This window comes from Rhinatrema bivittatum, chromosome 1, assembly GCF_901001135.1.
Source record: "Rhinatrema bivittatum chromosome 1, aRhiBiv1.1, whole genome shotgun sequence".
In the NCBI taxonomy this organism is placed as follows: domain Eukaryota; kingdom Metazoa; phylum Chordata; class Amphibia; order Gymnophiona; family Rhinatrematidae; genus Rhinatrema; species Rhinatrema bivittatum.
Window position 1 is genome coordinate 74,123,064 of NC_042615.1, and position 21,163 is coordinate 74,144,226.

The 21,163-nt window shown below is 44.8% G+C and overlaps 1 long non-coding RNA gene across 1 annotated transcript; it reads left to right on the forward strand.

Moving 5' to 3' along the window:
* The first annotated feature begins 219 nt into the window (after positions 1-219).
* On the forward strand, positions 220-16,615 carry LOC115079995. Its single transcript, XR_003853479.1, has 3 exons — positions 220-707; positions 14,665-14,703; positions 14,839-16,615. It is a non-coding gene; the product is annotated as an uncharacterized LOC115079995 (long non-coding RNA).
* The last annotated feature ends 4,548 nt before the right edge of the window (positions 16,616-21,163 follow it).

A 21,163-nucleotide genomic window follows, 5' to 3' on the forward strand; every position in this document is an offset into this window, starting at 1 on the left:
GGAATGTTAGCTTGAGAGGCGCTATGTTGTACAAGGCTTTATGTATCATCATTAAGGATTTGAATTGGATCCTGAATTTAATTGGTAGCCAGTGGAGATGAAGAAGGATTGGTGTAATATGATCTCTTTTTTTGGCATTTGAGAGGATTCTTGCTGAGGCATTAAGGACCATCTGAAGTGGTTTTGTGGTGCATGCTGGTAGGCCTAGAAGGAGGGAGTTGCAGTAGTCCAGTTTTGGGAGTATGATGGAAGAGTTGCCTGTCTTCCAACAGGCAACTCTGCTTCCTTGACTATCTAGACTGTAGGAACATAATATCATGATGGCACCATGAAATGTAATAAATCAGACACCATTATCCACTCCCTCCAAATGAACAACTCCAGCTTTGGCACAGGACATGATTCCCTCTCACCCCCTTAGAAAGTGTAGGCAGAAACAGACTACAATATTATACTCATCAAACCCTAGCAGAGAAGCAATCAGAAGTAATTGTGTCTAAGATCTTTTCTCTTTTTGCACAGATTCTTCCTCCTTTCTTGGGCAAAAGAAGTCCCTACTTATATGAAAGAAGAAAGAATTAAGAGGTCAATGAGGTGACAACTTCACTTCCTGGAATATGGAAGGTCATCATGAGGCTATTGTTGATATATTCTGAAGTGTTCAAACATTCAAGGAGAGAAGATAATGAACATTTCTGAGGGCAGAGGTAACAGAGGGTTCATATGAGATTAGAAATTAGAAGGGGAAAAAAAGCAAGTTTTGCTTCATGATAAAAAAAAAAAATTCCATTTGCTTCTAAACCACAGCATAACAAAACTTGGATTATGATGAACTCTGAACCCAACTTGATCCATAGGTCACTGACAAAACCATGCTGAATCATATACGAACCGAGACATATAGGTTTAATTTCAATACTCAGTGTTATGCAAGTTAATTCTTTATGGGAAAACAAAGTCTGGTGAGGGCAATAGCTGGAATGTGTGTGGGCTATGTAATCTTTCCCATTCTGTCTTTTAACTGTTATATACTAAGCAAGCCTAGATTGCCAATAAGCACATTAGACTGACTACTACTTGAACTACTACTAATATTTCAATTACTAGTTTTTACCATTTTTAAGGTGCTACTAGCATATATAAAAGACATTTCCTACTCCAAGGAGTTTACAATATAGTTAAGACATGCATGCTTGACCAACAAGTTTATCGTAAATGTATTGTTATGTGCGCCGGCTGCGGCAGACCTTACCTCTTTCAAAGTGATACAGCACCTGATCCCTCATCTCTGGCGGCAGTGAATCACTGGCTCTGTCCTCAGGCCGCCCCTGAGGCCTCCTGTTATGCTACAGTTCCTGATGTTCCACGTCAGGCCTCTCCATGTGGCCTGCGGAGAGATGCCATTCTGACCAGAGCCGTGCCCCTCCCTAGGTGAGCGCAGCTGATCCTTTAATAGGGCCCGCGGCGGGAACCTGGCTGTGGCCCCAGATGATGACATCTCCGGGACTCTGTCTCATCCAGTATAGACATACCTATACTAGTTGCTGCCTCTGGGCTCACCTCGATCCACCCATCGATGACCACTGACGGAGGCCACCTAAGCCCAGCCGGCCCCGGCACCCAAAGACTCAACCCGCAGGAAAAGAGGGCTGGTATTGGTGAAGTGCTAGCTGGCCTTCGTCTGTCAACCCTCTCTGCCTGCCAATGGTGGGGACCCATAGGATCCCTCCTAAGGGTAACATCAACCCCACCTCGGCCCAAGGATCCACCTCCGGCGCAACATGTATTTAATATACAGAAGTGTTTAGGGTTTAAAAGCAGTCTCAAAAAGATGAGTTTTTAGACTAGTCTAAGGTGGAAAAAATCTGAGGACAACAGATCAGCTGAAGATTTCCTGATTCACAGCATTCCTGAATCTAATTCAGCAGCTTTCTGCTGTTTGTTCCAGAATTGGCTTGATAATCTGTCAGCATGTTGCTGATCATGAAAAAAGAATCAAACACAATGGTGTATCCCCTAGGCTTTTCTAGTGCAGAGTGTTTGTTTGCATGGTTGGTATACATTGTAAGACAGGGGATCTATATTTTATAGGATCATTCTTGGAGCTAGGGGGCAAAGGAAGAGGGTAGTAGTGGCTTATCATGATTGTTGAGTTTAATTCTCAAAATTTCAGGACAGGCTCCTGAGGGTCTGAGCCCCTACTCTCATAGGTATCTAACAGCAGTTCTGGCTTCTGGTTCCACCCTCTTCTATTCCCATTCCCAATGCGGTCTGTGTGGAGGGCTGAAACCTTCATCACCCCATACTTTCTCCCTCTACCTTAATCCTGCTGGCCACCTTCCCTGATTCTCATTCTCCTTGGCAATACCTGTCATTACTGCTGACCTGGGCTGGTAGGAGGAGATCAATAATTGTGCCGTGCTGAGTCCTCCTCCTCTGCCACATGGGACAAGATTATTGCTTTGAACTAAGTGAGACTCTGTAGTGCTATGCAGTTCAAAGCAGGAGTTGGGCCTCACATGGCAGGGGAGGAGAATGTCACCGGAGGCACTTCTGCTGCACTGCTCCTCCTGCTGACCCAGATTAGTGGATGTGACAGAGGTATGTGCTGGGGATGAGAGGAGGTCACTGTGGTGCAGAGTTGGAGAGGAAGACATGAGAGATGGCTTATTGCAGTGCAGGGAAAGAGGGGCTGAGAGACATCATTAGAGAGATGACAGGGGGATTATCTTCAGTGTCTTTTGTGTGTCCACATCCACTCTCAGCTTGTAGCTCTGGATCTTAACCTCTTGCTTGGAGCTGACCACGATTGCCTGCCTGGACCTGATTATTTGCCTGGACTCTACAATTCTTGTTCACAACCTGCCCCAACCTTGGCCCTCCTCTTACTTCCATAAGCCTGCTGTCTCCTTGGGCTCTGGTGTGTCACTGGACACTAACTACCATCTCTGCCCTAGGGACCCCTCTAAGTCCTGCTTGCCACCAGATTCCAAGGTCTCGCCCCTGTGGAGGAGACATCTGGTAAAGGTGAAGCTTCAGACTTTCCAACTACAGGGCTTATTTGCCAGCTGCCAGTGTAGACCTCAGGGGCTCACCCTCAAGGTTGCATCAACTACACCACAGCACTAAGGGCTCACACACATTCTATCTCTTACAGGTTGCTGAGGCTATGAGCTCGGCAGATTCAAATTCCACCCCCCACCCCCGCCCCCGCCTCCTCCTCCGCCATTGCCAGCCTAGCACACCAGCTTCAACAGCTGCAGTATCAGCTGAACACCATGTCTGGCTATTTTCAGGGTATAGTGGTATGCCCGGCTCTGGTCCCTACTCTAGCACCTGCATATTGACCTGCTACATCGATGCTCCACTTACCTCTGCCTCCAAGGTATGATGTGGATCCTATAAGCAGTAGAGATGTGCATTCGTTTATGACGAATTAGGCAATTTCAATGAAATTGCCTAATTCGTCGTGGTTCGGGGGCTCTGCCCCCCAAAATGGATTTTCCCCAAACTATGAGAAAAATTTGTTTTTCGGGTTTGTATGGGGGGAGGGACACATTTTATTTTTTTAAATAAAACACCACCCCAAGCATTAAAATTTAGTATAATACAACCCAACCCCCCCCCCCCCACCACCACCATCCCAATCCCTCCCCAAGACTTACTAACATCCCTGGTGGTCCAGCAGGGTCCCGTGAACGATTTCTCCCTCCGAGCCATCGAGCTGTCCGGCCTGCCTCACATCAAAATGGCACCGATAGCCTTTGACCTACTATGTCACAGGGGCTACCGGTGCCATTGGTCAGCCCCTGTCACATGGTAGGAGCACAAGATGGTGCCAGCCAATAGCCACAAACGGAACTTTTGGCCAGCTTGGGGGGGGCCTCCTGACCGCGGTGGACCACGTGACAGCCGCGTCACGTCGGAGTGACGCGGCCGTCACATGCTCCTGACCCCCCCAAGCTGGTTCCGCTCCCAGACCCCTCGTTGGACACAAACGGAACTTTTGGCCAGCTTGGGGGGGCCTCCTGACCTCCCCAAGCTGGCCAAAAGTTCCGTTTGTGTCCAACGAGGGGTCCGGGAGCGGAACCGCGGTGGACCACATGACGGCCGCGTCACTCCGACGTGACGCGGACGTCATGTGCTCCTCGCAAAGGAATAGAGGAATGGCTTCCTGACTCCCCGCTGTACCACCAGGGAGTTTTGGTAAGTCTTGGGGGGGATTAAGGAGGGTGAGGGGTTTAAATTTTTATTTAGGATCAATGATCGCGATTTCCAACGTATTCAACATAGCTATGTTGAATAAGTTGGAAATCCGATCGTTTTCGCCTCATCACTTTTTTAAGTAAAAAAAAAAAAGTAGCGTTTTACATATAAGTTCAAAACGAATGCACACCCCTAGTGGATAGGGCTCTTTTCCTTAGGGATGTTTTTGCTGGAGGGGCATATAGAGTGCCTTGGTAGGCTCTTCTAATTGGTCTGACTGAGGTGTGAGTACGCGGATGGATAGTAACATCAATTTGGGGAGAGATTGTGTAAGATTTTGTGCATAATGGTAAGGACTTTGTAAAGGATTCTGAATTTGATAGGAAGCCAATGGAGGTTGTAGAAGATGGGCGTGATGTGATTACTCTTTTTTGTGTTTCTCAGGATCCTGGCATCATCTTCCTTTAGAGTCAGGCTCGCCACCAGTAGAACCCATGGAAGTGGATCATTTTTGGATCTCAGACAATGGGAAGCAGAGGCATCATACACTCAACCTCTTCTTATACTGTGTTGCCCCTGATCATCTTGTAAGGTGCTTCACAAACAAAATAGGAAACTCAAAGATCTAAGTCTGGTGGGAGAGATCACCTAAGTCATCCTTGCACCTCTCTACAACTACCGGTTCAGATATGTCTGTCTTGTGAGGACATCCTTTTTGAAGCTCTTGCCTTCCTGGACACTGATGCTGGAAGTAGCTTAATTCATGATGCTCTGGTTCAACACTATAACATACCCATAGTTCCCTTGAATTGCCAGCTTTCAATATCCTCCATTTATGGAGTTCCTCTGCTGGAACAGAGAACTAAGATAACAGTAACACTAACCTTACAGACTAGGTTCTTACATGTAAAACAAATCAGCTGCTATATTTTACCCAAGGCATTCAACATCATCATTCTGGACCTGCTGTGGTTCCTGAATCATCAGCCCCACATCGACTAGGCAATGATGCAAATTGCCAGATGGGGGTCTTAATTGTCATGCACAATATATTAACAAGGTTTCTCCTGTGGTACCTGTGGCCTGGACTGTCACCTCTGAACTTTCAAGCCTGCTACCACAGTAAACAACAAGTGGAAGACCTGCCGCTTCATTGCTCCTATGATTGTATCATGGATCTCATCCCAGGCTTTTCACCTAGAGGCTGAGTTTATATGCTCTCTGCTCCCGGAACAGAAGTAATGTCTAAATATATTAAGGAAAATCTAGACTGAGGCTTTATTCATCCCCTCTTCATCACCCTAAGGGGTTAGATTATTTTTTGTTTCAAATAAAGACATTACGTCCCTGCATTGATTATCGTTGTCTTAACTCGATTACTAAAAAAAAATCAATATCCACTTCCCTTGATCTCAGAGCTATTTGACCACTTCTGGGGCACACAAATATACACAAAGTTGGATCTCCAGGGGAAAAGGTTTTGACCCAAATCCAAGAAGGTGATGAGTGGAAGATCGTTTTTAACACTTGAGATGGACATTATCGGACAGATTTTAAAAGGGTTTCACGCATAAGTCCAGCCTGAACACAAGGGGAACATGACACAAGGCTACCTGATTCCCATCCTCCACCACAGCACCCTTACCAGGGAAATATCTCTCACACTACCCCGGACACGCACTACTAGATCCCTTATCCCCATCATGATCTCGCCTCCCACCCAACTACTGGGTCTTATTTATTTATTTATTTAACATTTTTATATACCGGGATTCATGCAGAATTTGCATATCATCTCGGTTTACATTGTAACTGAAAACGACAAGCATGAAGGAATTGCAAGTTACATAGAACAGGGTAATAAACTTGGAAAGCAGATTACATGGGTAAAATAACTTAGTACATGGGTAAATTAACATGGGTATAATAACAGTGCATAAAGGAGGGTGGAGAAAAAACTGAAAATTATCTTATAATAAAATTTTATATTTTAAGCTTGGTTTGAGGGTCTTTAGGTAGACTATTTGCTAGTGAGTAGGTGTTGATGTATTTTATTGTCCTGATAGGAACGCTTGTTCGAATAGCCAGGTTTTTAGTCTCTTTTTGAAGTTGATTGGGCAATGTTCTGAACGGAGCAATGAAGGTAGGGAGTTCCAAATTGATGGTCCTGCGTAAGACAGTGCACGTTTACTTAGCGAAGTTTTGACGTGTGTTGTTCTGAGAGTGTTTTTATAAGCTGTTCTTGTCGGTCTAGTTGGGAGATGAAATTGAAGTGGAGAGTTGAATTCAAGAGGGATGCCCTTGTGAAGGCTTTTGTGAATGATTGATAGTGTTTTGAATAAGATTCTGTACTTTATTGGGAGCCAATGTAGGTCCTTCAAAATCGGGGTGATATGATCTCTCCTGTTAGTCTTGGTCAGTATCCTGGCTGCGGCGTTCTGCAGCATTTGAAGGGGTTTGAGGGTGATAGCTGGAATGCCGATTAGCAATGAATTGCAATAATCGATTTTAGCAAAGATGATTGCTTGGAGTACTGATCGGTAGTCTTGGAAGTGCAGTAGTGGTCTGAGATGTTTAAAAAAGGATTGGATAAGTTCTTGGAGGAGAAGTCCATTACCTGCTATTAAGTTCACTTAGAGAATAGCCACTGCCATTAGTAATGGTTACATGGAATAGACTTAGTTTTTGGGTACTTGCCAGGTTCTTATGGCCTGGATTGGCCACTGTTGGAAACAGGATGCGGGATGCATAATGGTGGCCAATGAAACATAGGGAGGAAGAAGGGAGGAACGACCACCACGTGGGTTAAGGTGGCGGCTGCGAGCGTTATAGCCACTGCCATTAGTAATGGTTACATGGAATAGTTTTTGGGTACTTGCCAGGTTCTTATGGCCTGGATTGGCCACTGTTGGAAACAGGATGCTGGGCTTGATGGACCCTTGGTCTGACCCAGTATGGCATTTTCTTATGTTCTTATGTTCTTAAGGACTTGTAATTAAAAAAAACCCTCCTTAGCAGTGTTATTGACGAATCTCTTTAGGTTTAGTTGATCGTCCATGATGACTCCTAGGTTTCTCACTTGGGCGTGTTGGGGGCGTGTTGGGGGCATGTCGGGGGGGCGGCATGTCGGGTGGGCGGCGTGAATTTCGGGGCGGGGCAGGAGGCCAGCGTAACTTTGCCAAAAGGTAGGGAGAAGGGTTAGATAGGGCCGGTGGGGTGGGTTAGGTAGGGGAAGGGAGGGGAAGGTGCGGGGGGGTAGAAGGAAAGTTCCCTCCAAGGCCGCTCCGATTTCGGAGCGGCCTCGGAGGGAACAGGCACCCCCTTGCATGCGCCGACCCCGGATTTTATAAGATACGTGCTGCTATGCGCGTATCTTATAAAATCCGACGTACTTTTGTTCGTGCCTGGTGCGCGAACAAAAGTACGTGCACACATAGATTTAGAAAATCTAACCCTATGAGTACCTAGTAATGCTTTTAGAAATGATGTGCTCTCCTGGTCATTTGGTACTGAGAGGAACTTGTAAACCTCACAGCACAATATTGACCCAGCCAAAATTGTGGTCAATACCACTTTTACAGTTCCTCTTGGCAAGATGGTGGTACTCCGATACCTATGTCAAAAGGTAATGGAGTAGGTGCATGACTCCCACCCATCTGGTCATCTTGGCATTACCTAGACATTGGAATTAATCGTGTGATACTTTGGGTGGCCACAGATGAAGACTGGCATTAAGCATTACATAAGGTCTTCCTTACATAAAATGTTACAACTGCTGCCAGCCACCATGGATCCCTGGACACATGTGATTTTGTTTGTGACATTCCCCTCTCTAGTGGCAATCCCATTATATGGGTAGTTGTGGATAGATTCTCCAAGATGGCACAATTCACTTCCCTTCCTGGACTCCTATCTGTGCCTGAATTAGTTAAATTCTGTGTGCAACATATCTTTAGTCTGCATGGGCTACCATGTCACATCCTCTCAGACTGAGGGGTTCAGTTCACAGCCTGATACTGGAAAGGAGGGGTTCAGTTCACAGCCTGATACTGGAATGGAGTAGAATAAGGGGTATAGCAAGAAGCAGAGTGTCAGCAACAACCCTAATTGCAGCATCAGGGACATGGAAACTAGACAGAGTGGTAACAAGACATTCATAAGGGGCATAACAGCAAGGCAGAGTGACATCAGGACTCCTAATGTGTGAAATGTGGGGTATAGCAGCAAGTCTTACTATATTAAGACCCCTATGATGTATTGTGTGGAGTAAGACAGCTTTACCTTGATCGATCCTCTGTCTTGTCTATTTACCCTCTTCTCCCACCTCCACTCTTTCCTGGCTATTATCTTAGAGGAATTTCTTGGTTACCATACCTATTAGTCTCATTGCAGCACTTTTAAATGGGCCATAACTCTTGTGTTTGTGGCATAATGTGGACTCCTGGTCGGAGTGGTGATGACTCCTCCCACGGGGAGGGGCCCCGTGGGGAACCACAGCGATAGGCTAGACTCAGAAAGCAGACACTGAAGGTTGAAAAACCTTTATTATACTGCTGCAGGTAGATGGTACTTGCTTAGGAATAATGCAGCACTGCAGTCCTGCGAAATCCAACATACTCAGACAGTTTCAGATGTAGAAGATCTCACCCAGATGTAGCAAGGTTAGTAGTGTTCCACTGAGCAGGATAAGCTGAACCTGTAGGGTGGAAGTAGAGAACTGGAGTGTAGAGGTACTCACAAAGGAAGTAGTGCAGAGGTCTTCCTTGGTAACAGGATGGAGGAAGGGACTCAAGGTCCGTGTTGCAGGATACCCTGAGCTGACAAGGCCCTCAGGAGCGAGTTCCTGGTAGCGATGAGGAATCCTGTTGAGAGAGAAGATAGACCCCCGAGGAGTGGTTGTCTAAGTTAGAGAGTGGTGCCCTGAAGGGTGGATGAAGCGAGAGGCTCCCGAGGAGCGGGTGCCCAGAGCTTCTAGTGGCATGAGGTACCCCGGAGGGTAGCGATGAATCCAAGTAAGCAGCTAGAAACAGGCAGAGAAGCAAAGCGAAGTCCTTACTAATTCGTATGAATGGGAGCGAGGTAGAAACTTAAATACCCAGAGCTATTGACGTCATGCAGTGGGGACGCCCCCGAGGTTCCCGGCATGACGTGTTGATAAGCGTAGGTGAGATGCGCGCATGCCTAGGGAAGCCACAGGAAGAAGCATGGTGGACTGGGATGCCCATGATGTGCTGGAGATGCCGCGGGCCTCAGCACTCAGCACCGGAGGCAATCAACTTCCTTATGGAGGCAGAGACAGGTAAAAGAGAGGTGAGGCAGAGCGGTCACAGCCATCTGCGACCAATGGACGCAACAATAACGTTGAATGGGAAGCATAAATAAATTAAACCATAATTTTTGGGCACTCTCCATTCATTTGGAAATGAAAATGGCTTCATTCATTGCATTTTATCTATTTGTTTTAAACAAATGCACATCCCTACTTCCAACCTTTTTCTTCTCTCCATATTCTGGATCCCCATCAAACCCTTGATCTCAAATCCTATCTCCTAGGATCTCCCTCCTATTTTCTTTCCTCAATACTGAACCTACTTCCCTCTCCCTCCTCTTGCCCCTTCCCAGATTCCCAGTCCTCCTCTCTTATCCTCCCCTCATTTTTTGCACGTCCCATCCTCCCCATACCTCTTTATTTCTCCTTCTCCTTTTCCCATCCCTGGTGCTCTCACCCTTCCCTTCTCCTTGCCCCATTCCTGAGATCTCAATTCTGTTCTGTACTTTGGATGAGTTTTCATCAACCAATAAAAACAACAGAGCAGGGGTGGTATGATTATGCTTAAAGAAGGGGTCAGGGGATAAGAGGAGAGAATAGTGAGAACAAAGGGGCAGAGAGGGCACACAATCTTGAAACTGTGTCTTGGAGGACAAAAATACCTTGTTTTAGAATGTATCTGCATTCTTAGGGCCGGATTTTAAAAGCTCTACAGGCGTAAATCGGCTTATATGCACCAGGCCTATTTTCAAAAGGCCCAGCAACATATGTAAAGCCCTGACACGAGTCTAAGTCCCAGGACTTTACTAAAGGGGTGGTCCGGGGACAGGATGGGGCGGGGTCAGAGGCCTCCGACACAGTAAACATTTGCCGTTGTGCTGGGGATCACGCGGCGGCAGTTGGCCGGCTCGCACAACTTACTTCAGAAGTTAACAGAAGTTAAAAAAAGAAAAAGATAGGGTGGAAAGGGCAGGGGAGGTAGGGGAAGGGAAGGGAAGGTGGGGTGGGGGGAAAGAAAGGGGGAAGGCAGTGCGGCTCGGCGCAGGCTTGGCGCGGGCTCGGCGCGTGCATGGTGCACAATTTTGCACCATGCACGCGCCGACCCCTGATTTTATAACATGTGCATGCACATTGTATAACATGTATACACACCGGGAAGCGTGCGCACATCTTAAAATCTACCCCAAAATGTATAAAATATTGAGGAGTTTGGTTAACGGTCCTTTGAATTGAATGTTCAACAACTCTCTCCAGAGGATACATCTCCCCTCTTTTTCTAACTTTACTCTAAATACATTTAGGGCACGATAGGTTTTTGTCATCCCTAGGCACCTCTTCCTCCCCCCCCCCCCCCCCCAAATTGTTTCTGTCACCTCCACAAACACTACTGAAGGTCAGAAAACAGGAAGTTGAAGGTGTAAGGCACAGGTCCATATTTTAGTTTTCTGCAGCAGCTAAGGGGTAGGTTCTGTGGAAAGAGTTGAAAACGATGAAGCAAATTAGGGATGTGCAGAGGGACGCCATACGTTACATTCGGGATTCGTATTCGTCGAGGGGCAGATACGTTGCATTCGGCAAGGGGGTCCCCCGATACGTTCATGCATTAATTCTTATTCGTTTCCCAGCTAAAATTGAATTAACTACAACCCCCCACCCTCCTGACCCCCCCCAAGACTTACCAAAACACCCTGGTGGTCCAGCGGGGGGTCCGGGAGCCATCTCCTGCACTCACGCCCTCAACTGTTGGTATTCAAAATGGCACTGATAGCCTTTGACCTTACTATGTCACAGGGGCTACCGGTGCCATTGGTCAGCCCCCGTCACATGGTAGGAGCACAAGATGGCGCCAGCCATCCATTGCTCCTACCATGTATAGGGGGCTTCTCGGGTCCCTAAGCTCCAGTGCTAGAATTAAAGGGAAATGTGGCCCGATATGACACCCCCACCCCAAACAAAATGGTAGAAATAGCAACTGGGGGTCTTACTAGATATCTTGTCCAGCCCAGGGCCACCATTCAAGGAGGCCCTGCAAAATAAAATGAAAAAAAAAGATAAAGGGCACTCTACGGTGATGGTTCACCTCCTGTCCCAAATCCCTCCCCATGATTTCAAATACCACCCAGTCCAGACACCCCCTTTATCTAAAACCCACTCACCTCCAATATCTGCCCCCTATCCCCTGTTCCACCCTTCCAATAATAGGTAACCCAGGAAAGGGATCTCCCTCCCCCAACCCCAAAATTAACTTTGATGGCCACGTGGCTCCCAACCCTGAACCCCCTTCACCCATACCTTTAAAAAAATTGGTATCAGTGGAGTGCCCAGATTCCCCTGGTCCCAGGCCTGGTCAGGGAAAAGAAGAAAAGGGAAAAAGGCTAGTTGGCACCATTTTGGAAACTGGCACTGGCCAGACCTGGGGTTAGAGGGCACTGCAGAGTCTCCACTGACACCAATGACCTTTTCAAAGTTAGGTGGTTAGGGGGGCTCAGGGATGGGGGCCTCAGCACTGGGCCCATTCCAGCACTAGGCCTCGGCTCTGATCCTGGCCCAAAGCTAAGCCTCAGTGCCAGACCTGGACAAAGGCTTGTCCTTGGTTCCAGGCCCAACTTGGGAATGGACCTTGATGCTGGGCCCAGCCTGGAGCTAGATCGTGGTACTAGGCCCAGCCTGATGCTAGCTTACAACGATCCCAACCTGGGGCTAGGTTACAGCACCAGGCATGGTCCACTGCTAGACCATGGCACAGGCCTGGGTTAGGCCATGGTACCAGGCTCGGCCCAGTTCTAGGCCCCAGCACTAGGCAACCATAGGCTGGAGTTATTTTTAATACATCAAGTACAAAAAGTGCCAAAAATTTTCAGTGGAGGCTATTTTTGATTCAAAATGAATATGCCATCATTCATTGCATTTTCATTTTTTTCATTTTTTAAAAACTAATGCACATCCCTTGGTATTATGCTTCTTTGTTGATCTCTCAGTCTTCTCAGCAGAGGCTATTATGTGTTAAAATGGGAAAGATCTTAACATTACATGTTCTCAGTCATGACTTCAAAAATTTGGGACTTTCTTCCTCTTGATATGGATTGCCTTTTGTTTCAGAAGAAGATTAAAGCATGGTTATGTCATCATTCAGCTTTTTGAGCTAAGTATTAAGATGACTGGTTTGAGAAGATTTTTATTAGTGGGTGGTGTTTTAAGAAGCTGAATGATGTTATTTGATGATTATTATATTTTGGTAGGGTGTTTCTGTTTTAGATATTAATTAATTTGTTATGCTTGTTTGATTAAAGGATTGATGTTTTATTTTTTGTTGTATATTGTCTGGGTTTGTGGAGGAATGTGATTTATATGTAAATCACCTAAGTGGGTGAACTGTCCTGTTGCATGATCATGTAAGCAGTCTCAAGTATTTAAAGCCAATTGGGAGTTTCCCTTAGAAGGATTTTCTAAGAGGCAGTTCACCAGATGGCATGGTTCAGCTCGATTCACAATAAATTAAATAAAATGAAAAATAAATAATAAACATACCATTTATTATTTAATGAATGGTGTTTTATTATGCAGAGCTGAACCAGCAGGTGGAGTGGCACAGAAGTGAGCCTTTAAAAGGGATGTGCAGAGGGATACCATACGTTGCATTCAGGATTCGGATTCGTCGGGGGGCAGATACGTTGTATTCGGCCGTATGGCGCCCCGATCCATTAATATGTCCATTTTGATTCGTTTCCCCACTAAAATTAAATTAACTACGACTCCCCACCTTCCTGACCTCCCCAAGACTTACCAAAACTCCCTGGTGGTCCAGCTGGGGGTCCGGGAGCCATCCCCTGCACTCACACCCTCGGTGCTGGTTTCAAAATGGCGCCGATAGCCTTTGACCTACTATGTCACAGGGGCTACCAGTGCCATTGGTCAGCCCCTGTCACATGGCCATCGGCACCATCTTGTACTCCTACCATGTGACAGGGGCTGACCAATGGCACCGGTAGCTCCTGTGACATAGTATGGGCAAAGGCTATCGGTGCCATTTTGATTACTGGCAGCTGACGGTCTGAGTGCAAGAGGTCGCTACCATCGGCGTAGTTGATGCAGTCACGTAGGTGATCTTATGAGGCCTATGCCAACAACTGATGAACATGCCCTGAAGCAGGATAGTTTGGAGCTTCACTTACACCAGCCGCCTTCACTGCAGATTGAACCCTTGGGTTCTGGTGGTCAGCAGGACTTAGGTGGGTTCCTAGGATAGTAGCAAGAGCAAGAGTCCAAGGGCACACCAGGCTTAGGACAGGCAGCAAACTGGAGATACCAGGAACAGGCCGAGGGTTGGGGCAGGCAGCAAGCAAGTGTAGACAGGTTCAAGCAAGAGATCGGGTCCAGGCAGCAGGCAAATAGGGTCAGGTAGGAGGCAAGAGGTCAGTATAGAAGATCAGGCAAAGGATGGGTGAACACTCTTAAAGAGACACTGGATGAGACAGCTAGGCAGGGCACGGCTGGCTGAGGCAGGCTGGGCAAAGCAAGGCTGGATACAGGATACCAGAACACAAGATCATAGAAACACAGAAGCACATGAACAGCTGAATGCAAGGGCAACAGGCAGTGCACTAGGCAGGGTATCCATTTCGGAGGTGATGGTGGGTTGCCAGGGATGTCTTAAATAGAGAGAGCCTGCTGATGTCATCAAGAGATGCTGCAGGGACTTTTCCACTGCAAGCCCTTTAGGTTTTGGTGCACTCCATGTGTGCATAGGAAAACCTCTTGGAAGATCAAGAACATGGCGGTGCACCGCTCTCATAGTGTTCATCTATTAGTGGAACCCACACCATGGGAAGAGGTCAGCAAATGTCTAAGATGAGTGTGGCGGCTCATGGGGCCATCCCTTGAGCCACCAAAAGTAACATTAAATGGTTTTAAAAGTAAATGTGATTGGTATATATATAACACTTGATATTTCAGTTTAACAAACTGCAATGAAATAACATACATTTATACTTTAAACTAAAAATATGTTTTTATATATGTAGCAGAAGAGGCAATTTGAACAATAAAATAACTACATCTTGTTCCCATAAAAGTTACAGAATTATTTCAGATAAGTGTTAGATTATCATTGTCTGTCTTATTTCTTTCTATTATGTCATGTTTCTAGATTTTCAATTAAGAACTCATCCTTTGTGTCCATTCTTTTACAGGAATCAAAGAATCTCCAGAGACAATGAATTCTAATGCAGGTAAGTATTAACTCTTCTATATCTACTTTTGTTTCTAGTGTGTGTATTCTTTTCTTTACACAATTTTTGTTTCTGTTACTGTACATTGTTTTTCTGTTTGTCGATGTGCACTTATCTATTTTTCCCTCACCGCAGCTGCTTGGCGATGGAGTCGGGGCTCGCAGTTGATGGGCACAGAATCTGGAACCCAGAATGATGATGAGCAGCTTTGGTGGTTTTCAGCACGATGCTGAGGAGGAACTGTTTGTGTGCGTTGACTGTAGCTCCTCTGCTCTTGAACTCAGTATCTTAGCTCTAACATCTTTAAAAACTCAAAAAAATAACTAAATCCCTTTCCCATAATTATCTTCCGTAGTCTCAAGGTATACTTAGTGTATGTCTAGACGCCTTAGTGAACTCGTAACACTAATAATACAAAATAAAGAATAATTAGTGTCCCTAACTATAATACTGAGAGGGAGTTGTGGTTAATGTAACTAATATTGCATGCTGCTGGTGTATGTTGTTATTGGCAAGAAATGTAAGTGAAGATTATTATGTTGCTTAAGTATTCACACATACATACATTAATCAATTCACTCTATCTTGATATTAATTTCTCACAATAATCTTAATAAGGTGTCAGCTCTTCAAATGTATTCATTGAGCTGAAAGTAAAACAAATGTATTCTCATGAATGTATTCACAATCAGGAATACTATTCTATATATTCTATAGAGCTTTTTCGTTTTCATGTGTAAATGATTATCAGGCTTTATTATTTTTGAACATTCATGTACCCAGTACATTACTATGACAACAGTTACTTAAATGTCCTTTATCTACAGGATAAGTGCAGCCTGTTCTGAGTTATACTCACTCCCTTGTCCTTCATCTCCAGGATGGATAAGCCTGTAATGTAAGGGCTTTATTCTGTAAAGAACTCAAACTTTTATCTTTAATCTTGAGTGTTTGAATATTATTATAACTTTAATTTACATTCTATTTTTTCATTTAAGCCTCTAATTATGCCAACAAATACATGGCTTGGCGGTTTCTTATTTTTAACTAGCACTGGTTTTCTTACCTTTTTAAAAGGTTTCTTAAACTCAAAAGCTATATCTCAATCATTCACAAACAATCCTATGTGTTTCCTAACTAAATTGAATGTTGTTCCACTTATGCTAGGCCTTAAACACTGGCTCTAGCATTATAGTTCCAGATGACCCTCAGTGCAGCTCCAGACTCTCAGAAGGCTCTAAATGGTTAACACTGTTTTTTCTAACAGTCATGTCATGATCTCAGTGTATCATGTAATGTAGTTCCAGTGCTTTTTAAATGTACTATTTAATACTTCATAACTCTAATAAAACACCCTGGTACATTTAATTACGACTAAAGAGAAATTTAGGTATCGTTAAAGCTTTCCTAAATTACAATAATTAAAAGATCATTCCTGTGCTTTGCCCAAAATTAGGTATAATTCCCCGAGCTTGCTTGCACCTAGCATCAAGTAAGTGGAGTTGTCATGGTATCTCCATGGTAATAGTTTCCGAATTCTCAGCTTAGACCAATTTTTGAACTAATGGACCTTGTTTCTTACTTCAGTCCGATCACTTTGAATTGCCATTGTAAAACTCACTGAATTAAACTATAATAAGCCACCACTTAAAACCCCTAATAAAATAACCCAATGCTTGAAAATCACTCTCATCCCCATTCTCATCTCACCTAGGTGTCACACACCTAATTACACCTGGGAAAACATGTCCCAGCCTCTTCCATAACTATTTTTTTAACATTTAGAAATTAAAACATTTAAAACTAATGTTCCAACAAAACTTTATACGTCCTCCTCTAGTGACCACCTCTATCTAAATTAAATTTGTAAGGGAAGTTATCCAGCTTTATTCATGACATGACATGTCATGATCATGACATGTCATGATCATGACATGTCATGTCATGATCATGACATGTCATGATCATGACATGACTTTTGGCTCAGGGATCCCCTGAGCCAAAAGGGATCAATATTTAAAAATAATAAAGCCCAAATTCTGGTGTTGGTCAGGTTATCTGCATCCCCTTACCTGACCACCACCACCAAATTTAAAGTTGTATTCATTTTTGTGATGAGATTACCCCCTTTGGCACCGGGTATGCCAGGGCAATTCCCAGGTGCTGCAACTTAAGTGGGAGCCTCTCTTATAGCTCCTCACCAAAATCACACTGCTCTTTATTTTTAAAATTGCTTATTTTATTTTTTATTTAAAAAATGCTTCCAAGCATTTCTTTGGCTGCCCTCTCTATGACATCATCACTGACATCAGCAAGGACCCCAAGCCTGAACTTGCAACATGCTGGGGGCTTGAATAAGATCCCCAGTACCTCACATTGCCTCAAATTTGCAGCATCCTCCATGCCATTGCTGCCATGTTTTGCAACCAGCCACATAGCAACACGCAGCTGACCCAAAATCATATGTTTGCATTCACTGCCACGGCCCCTCTAAAACCGGAGAACCCAGAGCAGCAGCCGCAGCTAAATTTGTTGTCCTGTCTGGTCGATGAACTTCGTGGCACTTTTCTCCTGTGGCTCTGCTCCTGAGACTCTGCTCCTTCTTTGCAGCTGTCAGCCGCTCTTGTTTTTATCGTGGCTCTCAGCAAGCTTCTCTTCCTGCTTTCTTCCTCCAGGCATATCCTCCAGGCCTTAACATGATATTGAGGATCTCCTGGCCATTTGCACAACCCCCTTCCAAGGACAAGTAAATAACTTTATGTTTTTGAATTACAAGATTCACATATAATTGGAATGTATAAATAAATAAATTAATACATAAACATCTAAGATTTCCAGTTTTATTATTGTTATATAGAGGAAACGTTTAAAGGAAGCACAGAGACAAATTTGGGTTCAGTTCAGAATTTCAGTTCCATTTCCTGATTCATTCAGTTCATTCAGAGTGGACTAGAAACTTATTTTTTTGTACAAGTAATTTGTTTCCATTAAAGCTAATGGGAGAAGTAATGCCTCCTATTTTTGAATTTATCATTGGGTTTTTTCAACTCAGAGCGATGTTTCAGTTCTATCACAAGCATCAAGGCTAACTGGTTAAGGGTAGTAAACACTGTGCCTTCTGTTAAGGGTAGTAACTGCTGCTCTGTGCAGGTTACCCCCCACCCACCCCCCCATGTACCCTTTTTTTCATTTCTACAGTGTTTATCCCATGCCCTTCTGAACTCATTTACTGTTTTCATTCTCACAACCTCTTCTGGAAGGGCTTTCCAGGATCCACCACCCTTTCATTGAAGTATTTCCTAATGTTGGTTCTGAGTCATCCCCCTTGGAGATTCATTTCATGACTCCTAGTTCTACAGTTTCCTTTCCAACAGAAAAGGTTTGAATATTGTGCACAATTTAAAGCTGTCAGGAATCTGAGGTCTGTATCATGTTTCTCTTAGGGCGGAGCCATCTTTCCCGCGCTGGTCCCTTTCTGTGACCTCTGCTCCCCTTGGGTCTTTAGTTCCAGCCCTTGTTTCCCATGACTGCTTTGCCTCCAGTTCCAGTTCCTGTTTCCAGTCCCAGGCCTTGCCTCCTGTTCCAGCCCCTGTATCCAGCTGCTGCCTGTCTCCAGTGCCATTCCCTGTCTCCAATGCCTTGCCTCCAGTTCCAGACCTTGTCTCTAGTGCCAGTCCACAGTTGCTGCCTGATTTCCGTATGCTGCCTTTGCCTTGCATTGCCTTCCCTGCCAACCTTCCTTGGACTGATCTTGTTGCTAACTCGGATTGTCTCTGGCCTTGACCTCACTTGTTGATTGCTTGACTTGACCTCCTACATGACACTGGCTTCATCTGCTCTGACTTCTGGCAGTCATGTACTGCTGCAGAAAAGCCTTGCCAGCCACCAAAACCTGTGGGCTCAACCCAAGGGGGGAGGGGCTGGTCAGGCAAAAGGCTTTCCTCCTAATGGGGGAAATCCCCCATCCAGATAATTACCTTCTCTGTTTCATTTATATTCTATGTGATAGGTCCTAGTTTATGGAATGAGCTACAATGAGAGATTAAGGCAGAAACAACGATAGCTAAATTCCAAAATATGCTCAAGGCTCATTTATTCCACAGAACCTTTGATTAAGCTTTCTTACAGTTATTTGCTGTTCAGAGGATGCATTTTGCTTTTATTGTTTTATTAACTATGGGGCGGATTTTCAGAGCCCTGCTCGCCTAAATCCGCCTAAATCCGGGCGGATTTAGGCGAGCAGGGCCCTGCGCGCCGGTGCGCCTATGTTCAATAGGCCTACCGGCGCGCGCAGACCCCGGGACTCGCGTAAGTGCCGGGGTTTGGCGAGGGGGGCATGTCGGGGGGGGCCCGGTCGGCGCGGCATTTTGGGGGCGTGTCGGCTGCGTTTTGGGGGCGGGCCCGGGGGCGTGGTTACGGCCCGGGGTGGTCCGGGGGCGTGGCCGTGCCCTCCGTACCCGCCCCCAGGTCGCGTCCCGGCACGCTAGCAGCTCGCTGGCGAGCGGGGATTTACGTCTCCCTCCGGGAGGCGTAAATCCCCCGACAAAGGTAAGGGGGGGTTTAGACAGGGCTGGGCGGGTGGGTTAGGTAGGGGAAGGGAGGGGAAGGTGAGGGGAGGGCAAAAGAAAGTTCCCTCCGAGGCCGCTCCAATTTCGGAGCGGCCTCGGAGGGAACGGGGGCAGGCTGCGCGGCTCGGCGCACACCGGCTATACAGAATCGATAGTCTTGCGCGTGCCGATCCAGGATTTTAGCGGATACGCGCGGCTACGCGCCTATCTACTAAAATCCCGCGTACTTTTGCTTGCGCCTGGTGCGCCAGCAAAAGTATGCCAATTCGCGCGGTTTGAAAATCTACCCCTATGTTTAGTCATGCAAAGTAGCTTCCAGGCTCTTAACAATTGTTTTATTAAGTGTTTAGTCACATAAAACTTGGGGTAGGTTTTTGCCCCAACTGTTTAATATGGCCTAGCATTTAGATCTTTTTTGGCCATAATGTGAGTAAATATATTTTTATGTTGTTCATTTTTATTGATTGATTGATTTAATTGTGTTATTATGTAAGTAGCTTCTAATCCCCTTAGCATTGTAGATAGGTGGGATATACATTTTTAAATAAGTAAATATATATATTCACTCAGCATCATCCGTTCCTTCACTTTGCTTGTGCTGTGCTCTTTTCTAGTTGTCACAAAAATGACTGACTAGTCTGCTGTCATTTTATATCCATGTTACGGTATACAAACATTGTAACACAAAAGACCATATCCATACTCTATGCCTTGGGGTCTTCATGCCATTGCGTTTTCTGGTATACATTGCACTCTATGACTTGGGGTAATGATACCATTGATTTCCTTTGTTCCTCTTTTAGTGCCTTGGGGGGTCCATTCCACTGTTTGTGCTGTTTGCCCATTTTTTGCTGCTCTCTAGAATTCATGTCATTATTTTTGCCAATTTGCCTTTCTCAAGGTGACTTGAGCTTTTCATGACATTATTGGTGTCTTTTTCTCTCTTTTGGTGTTGTTTGTTCATGCTTCTCTTGGTGTTTTGGGATGTTGTTCCCTCTGCTGCCAAAGCCTGCTGAAAAAACCCAATGATAAATTCAAAAATAGGAGGCATTACTTCTCCCATTAGCAGAAGAAAAACGCATCCCTCGATCAACTTAATAACTCGTATCATTAAATGACCTAAGATAATAATCTGCAATTGACCTCACATAGGACATATTACATAGGATATATTACATCCTCATAAAATACCTTGTACCCTTTACCCCTGCTGTTACTGACCAAACTATGCAACCCATCCAACCTATACACATTACTTATGACCATACGTGTGTTAATACTTAATAACACTAATCCTATATGTAACAACAGTTTATATGTAATAACTTCACTATAATTAACAGTTTATATCTACGATCAACATTTATATGTAATAATTTTTTGTATGTAATAATTTTGCTGTATGCAATAACCCCATAATCCCTAAACCACATGACAATTTGCTATGATGATATCTATTTATACTTGTTTCACAACTCTGAAAACCATTCTGATGGCAAACCTGAATGGCAGTATACAAAGCACGTTAAATTAATTAAATAAATAAATAAATAAATAAATAAATACCCTGAAGAATGAACAGTATTAAATGACTGTGGTTTTGTGATATTAAGTGGACTGTGGTTTTGGGACCGGTTCAATTCAATATCTTTGTGAGTGACATTGCAGAAGGGACAAAAGGTAAAGTCTGTCTATTTGCGGATGATAGTATGATCTGTAACAGTTACATAGAGAAAGAAATAACCAGTAAGCAAAAGGAGGTGGTGATGCCCTTGTACAGTTCCTTAGTGAGGTCTCACCTGGAGTACTACGTTCAGTATTGGAACCCATACCTCAAAAGGTTTAGAGACAGGATGGAGGCAGTCCAGAGATGAGTGACCAAAATGGTGTCA